Raw genomic sequence first — 6,212 nt, 5'->3', positions numbered from 1 at the left:
CTATGGTCAGTGTAAAACATCATATAAAGGAATAGAGACTATACTTGAGAGTTTTTATTTTTTTTCTTATTTCCACCAGTAACATTTGCTTGTTTTTTTTACTCGGCCATTAATCCTTTTGATATGAATTCGATAAATGAGTATGTTAACCCGGCCGAAAGTCAGATGAATATCGTTATCAAAATTTATAATTAAACATAACTTAACACGAACAAATCAAATAGTACCTGAATACAGCTCTTGTTGCTGCTCAACAGTCGTCACCAGCCATGTCCATCCATCGTCTCTCGGGATAGTGGGTCAGCAGGGGTAATCAGTCCCTACACGTCGACTGTTGGCTTCCAGCTATTTTCTCCTCAAAGCCATACAGATGCCCGTTCTGCTTCAGTCCCCAACTATCCAACTCCCGTCTTTCTTGTCCCTCAAGTAATTCAAGGGCTCCGAGCATTCTCTTGCACGATTGAGCAGAATCCTCTGTAGCCTACATCCACCGGAAATTTCCACACCTATCTTCCTTTTGTGCTGAGGCAATCCCTCCATCACCAGTTTCTTCTTGCAATTCGATCCCTTCCGCCGAGATACACTTGCTTCTTCCAATCTCCAGGACAACCAAAAATATCCAAGTTGGAATTCCTTGTTGTTCTCGATGGTATCTGTCCCTTGAATCTCTATGGAACAGGACGAACGTTGTACCATGGTGTTCCATACGCTTTGTTTCTTTCCCTCTCAGATGTGTAACACTTGACCATGTCTTCACGCGTGTCGGCCTTGGGCAAAACGCTACCTCGCAGGAAGAGATTGCTCTAGATATTCGATCCACTCACATTGGTGACATATATGATCTTCCACCAATCATTATCTGTGAAGATTTGTCGGTGTCGTTAGCACATCTTATACAGACCTGAGAATCTCCAGATCTCTGCCCATATCATCTTCCTCTAGATCTCTTGGTGTTCCATCTAGCCCGTGTCCCTTGACTCGCCATCTCCACTGTTTTCACCTTCCTTGCTTCCTCTTCCTGTTGCTACATCTCTCTCTCTACATTTGCTTCCTCTGCATGATTATCTTCTTAATGTCTCGGCGACTGACCTCTCCCTATTCCTCGCCTACCGATACACACTCTCGCCACGATGTCCTTGCGTCAGAGTATATTCTTTGTGACTGTGGCTGCTTTGCTGGCCGACAAGCCCTTTAGACCTTCACCGCCACTCCTGTTTGGCTGATTTTATCATCACTTGAACCTTCCAATCGTCACGACCAGTCTTGCGTTTAGTCTGTTGCAGTTTCTATGTCCGAATTTGGAGCCCAATTGATGAGAAGCACTAAGGACTTCCGTAGGTACCATGTTCTCAGATATTTGCTGATCGTCCTTTCTATTCCGTCTATAATCGCCAGAATAATCTTGACTAAATCAGAGGCCATGCTAGTCATGGCGGTAACATGTTGGAATATCCATGCCTTGAAATTTCCTGTCAGACCAGTCTTATCGATGTTCCTCAGTCCTTTGCAAATCTCCTTCACCAGCTTGTTACTGTTGTTAGTGCCCTTCGAGCTGTCATTCAACCATTCCTTTATAATTGTCTCGTCACACGGCCATTTCAGGATGAGCTGGCATCTGGATTTAGCTGATTTACTTCATTCCAGCCAAGGGTACAGTGTTAAACAAGTTTAATGTGAATGTGATACATATATGAAGTCCACATGAAATACGTTTGTAAACTTTATTGAACAAGTGCTCAAACTATCAGTTTCGTCACATTCTGTATTAATAATATAATTCCCTTTAGTAAAGAATGAAGTGTAGTAAGGAACGATAACTCGTTATCGTTCCTTACGGAACGTAATGATAGTATGAGCTAATTCGCCTATTTTGCCGGCTATTGTAGCGATTTGGGAGCGGAAAAAATGGCACATACAATTTTGATGGTCTTTTGAACCATTGTAAAACTCGGCTCGATCTAGGTCTGGATGTATTTGGTATCCCTGTGGAAATTCGTATTTATGAGATATTTTGGGTCAAACATGCCAAAATCGTCACTTTGACCGGTAGCTTCTGTTTAACCGGTCCTTAAAAATCAGCGTTTCAATCCAAAAATCTGAAACTCCAAACATAACAAGAAGAGATAGTTCTGAAGAAAGGCGTATCTTTAGTTTTTCTATATCTTTCATAGAACGGCCACAATAGGATTTTGAAAAAGGGTTGTATTTTATCGAGAGGTGGCGGATGTTACGTCACCAGTGTTACGTCACAAGAATGTGTGGAATGTAGTGTATTGAAGGTTCAGACCACTTTCTGGAGCTAACTGAAAAGCGACTCTATACATTTTGATAAAACTTTCCACACTTATAAGACTCGGTGTGATCTACATGTATGTCCAGGCATATCCCGTATATCTAGGAATAATCTAGTTATGGAGATATTTTGAGTACAAACACGCCAAAATCGACACTTTGACTGCTGGTTTCTGCACAACTCGGCCTAGAGAATTAACGCATACAGCCATCTTATTGAAACTCCACACATCACAAGTACATGTAATTCCGAAGAAAACTGTATCTTTAGTTTTTCTATATCTATTAGAGAACGGTCACAATAGGGTTTTAAACATAGGTACTATGTACCGCGAGGTCACACTTTTCGGAGAGTCTGTTACATGTACGGACGTACGTCACGAGTGACGTTACTACGTCTGTTCTGCTTGTCTGACTGAACTTGTAGCGCTCGGTGAGCTGGTTGTATTTTGCTGTCACTGCCTATATTTCTTACAATTTTACAATATCAGAGAAAATACAAACGACACAATTCTCGGCACGTTTTTTTTACATATTTTTCACAAATATCTCCATCCCAAAGACAGGATTAATCTTGTTTTGACATATATGGTACATTAAGTTCATCATGTCCGTGATGCAACAGTTTCCGCTAAGGGCACACGGGTACGTATAATCGAAAGACAGTAAGCCAGACATTTACACTGCACTGGGGAAGAATTCCCGCCTTTTTACACCCAGAATCCAACGCACTAACACATTTTCGGAAAATCTGAAAATTTGAAATCCGGAACCAGCTTAAGTGCAGTAAGGGACGATAGCGGAAATTGTATTTAACACTGGTGTTGACCAGTATTCATTTAACACTGGCGTTGACCAGAGTCCATTTAACACTGGCGTTGACCGGTGTCCATTTGACACTGGTATGTCTACATCAGTGTAAAATGCACACTGGTTAACGCCAGTACTAAATGGACACTGGTCAACGCCAATGTTAAATGGACACCGGTCAACGCCAGTATTAAATGGAAAGTTATAGAAATATTTGTAATGCTGCCTAGCATAATGCTAGAAGGTCCCAAGCCCTTGTAAAAGCAGAGGGGAAATATTTCGAAATGCCGTATTAAGAAATTCAACAAAATCAGTCTGAAATCAAGTAGTGCTATACACATTCCTATAGTGAAGGGGTTTCACACTTGCTACTGTGTTGCAGGAGACCCAGGTTCGACTCCTGGTGGGAATCAAAGCACGAAAGGTTTTATAGTGTTTTCTATGTTAAAGGCTATTTGATTTAATTGTCAGTCAAATTTATTCAACTTTATGGTTTAATTCTGTCATTGAGTTTCATTAATGAATTTAAATACATATTTTATTCGTTTCTTACTATATTTTATATTCAAGAAATGTAGAATAAACAAAGCAATGAAATAGACAATAAAAATCTATTTAAAAAACATCCGTCGACGGGAGTCGAACCCCTACTGCGGGTGGGGACACCCTGTTTCACTGTGACGTCACACAACATGGAAATGCACACTGTAATAACTATAGTATTTAATGGACACCGGTCAACGCCAATGTTAAATGGACACTGGTCAACACCAGTGTTAAACGGACATTGGTCAACGCCAGTATTAAATGGACACTGGTCAACGCCAGTGTTAAACGGACACTGGTCAACGCCAGTATTATGATAATGGACACCGGTCAACGCCAGTATTAAATGGACACCGGTCAACGCCAGTATTAAATGGACACCGGTCAACACCTGTGTTAAATGCACACCAGTCAACGCCAGTGTTAAATCCAGATTTCTTTGAATTGATTTTTTTTTTTTATTTATTTATTTTAAATGTATTTATGAATTTTAAATTCACACCAGTCAACGACAGTGTTAAATGTACATTAGTCAACGCCAGCGTTAAACACAGATTTATTTGAATTTATTTTAAAATTTTAAAATTTATTTAAAATTTATTTTTGAATTTATTCAAACTTGTAAAGAATGAAGTGTAGTAAGGAACGATAACTCGTTATCGTTCCTTACGGAACGTAATGATAGTATGAGCTAATTCGCCTATTTTGCCGGCTATTGTAGCGATTTGGGAGCGGAAAAAATGGCACATACAATTTTGATGGTCTTTTGAACCATTGTAAAACTCGGCTCGATCTAGGTCTGGATGTATTTGGTATCCCTGTGGAAATTCGTATTTATGAGATATTTTGGGTCAAACATGCCAAAATCGTCACTTTGACCGGTAGCTTCTGTTTAACCGGTCCTTAAAAATCAGCGTTTCAATCCAAAAATCTGAAACTCCAAACATAACAAGAAGAGATAGTTCTGAAGAAAAGGCGTATCTTTAGTTTTTCTATATCTTTCATAGAACGGCCACAATAGGATTTTGAAAAAGGGTTGTATTTTATCGAGAGGTGGCGGATGTTACGTCACCAGTCACCTAAATATCCAATCAGTAGGCCCGGATGCATTCACCTTCCTATTAAATCTTCTGCCCAAACGGGAAAAACCCACAATCTATTTTTGATTTGGTTCTGTGGTCCCTAGAAGCCCTGATTTTGACATCATAATGATATACATGACATTTGTTTTTATCTTTGATCGTATATGTAATTATTTATCGATTAGAATACCGCGAGTACATCTGTTACTAAGATGAACTTAGGGTTGATTGTTTGGTTGTTTTATCACCACGTGTATATATTGCAATCAGGATCGTTTTGAGGCTGGGTCTCCTTATAGTAGTGGGTGACTACCTCACTGAACAACAACACACGAGAGACCCTAACGTATGCTTGCATAGATGCCAATTGATGTCTCATAATCAATTAATGTGTCATATTCCAGAAAACTGAAGAATTATGAAAATTATTACAGTGGTAACCCTCAAACCTTCAATTTCCTCGCGCCAGTATTAATATTTAAACGTATTTGAGAGTTTTAAATGTCGCGCGAATAAATTAAGTGCAAGTGAGAAAATTAAGTGAAAGTGAGGAAATTAAGAGCAAGTGAAGGTATTTATGCTAAAGGAAAGGAAATAAAGGTTTTTTTTGGTTACCAGTGTTATAAGATAACCAATAATCTATTTAGTGCCCAACTTAAAAAAAAAATTGACACAAATGTTCTTCAATGTCATGGGGTTTGCAACTGATCTTTTATTTTCCGATCGGTCAGCCAACATGGCCGCCACAGACTTATTTGCCTCTGACTGGTGAAAATTTAGATATTGTTTGATTTCGATTACCATTGGTATATGGTATATACATTGTATTGGTATTAGGGGACTGCGAATTCCATTGCATGGGTATCATTGCCATATCAAGGCTTCTGATTTGTCGAAGTTTAGACAATGGATTTGGATGCAAAATGGTACATTTTTGTAAATAGGGGAATTCGAATTCAACCACATGGGATTCATTGCCATAGCAACCACATTGAGGAATTCAATCGGTCAAATTTTAGATGCAAATTCAACCTCACGGATTTTCTTGCCATATAACCACGCTGATGCTTATTATTGGTCGAAATATTGACATTGAACGATTTTGATGTAAACCAGGACTCGTGCATGGAACCTCTGAACTCAAGACGGACATTTCTGTATCACCCTCAGGATTTATTTTTTTCTGGCTTTCGTGCTCATCCAGAGTTATCTTCCCTAACTACACTTCATTCTTTCTGTGACACTCCTTTAGGTGTCACCCCACTAGTAAAAACTTCTCATAGATTCGAATAAGTTACTGGATTATTTTTGGAAGTAATACTGAGAAGTCAAATTATAAAAGTATATTTCGATAATACATAATTATGTGCGTATATAGGTGTTCATATTAATGCATACTTATATTATACAAAGTTAATATACAGTTCTGTAGTCCTCAATTAACACAGACATACATGTATGTGCATTTATCTTTTATCAGAA

This window comes from Pecten maximus, chromosome 11 (assembly GCF_902652985.1).
Source record: "Pecten maximus chromosome 11, xPecMax1.1, whole genome shotgun sequence".
Classification (NCBI taxonomy): Eukaryota; Metazoa; Mollusca; class Bivalvia; order Pectinida; family Pectinidae; genus Pecten; species Pecten maximus.
This window is presented reverse-complemented; position numbering follows the sequence as displayed.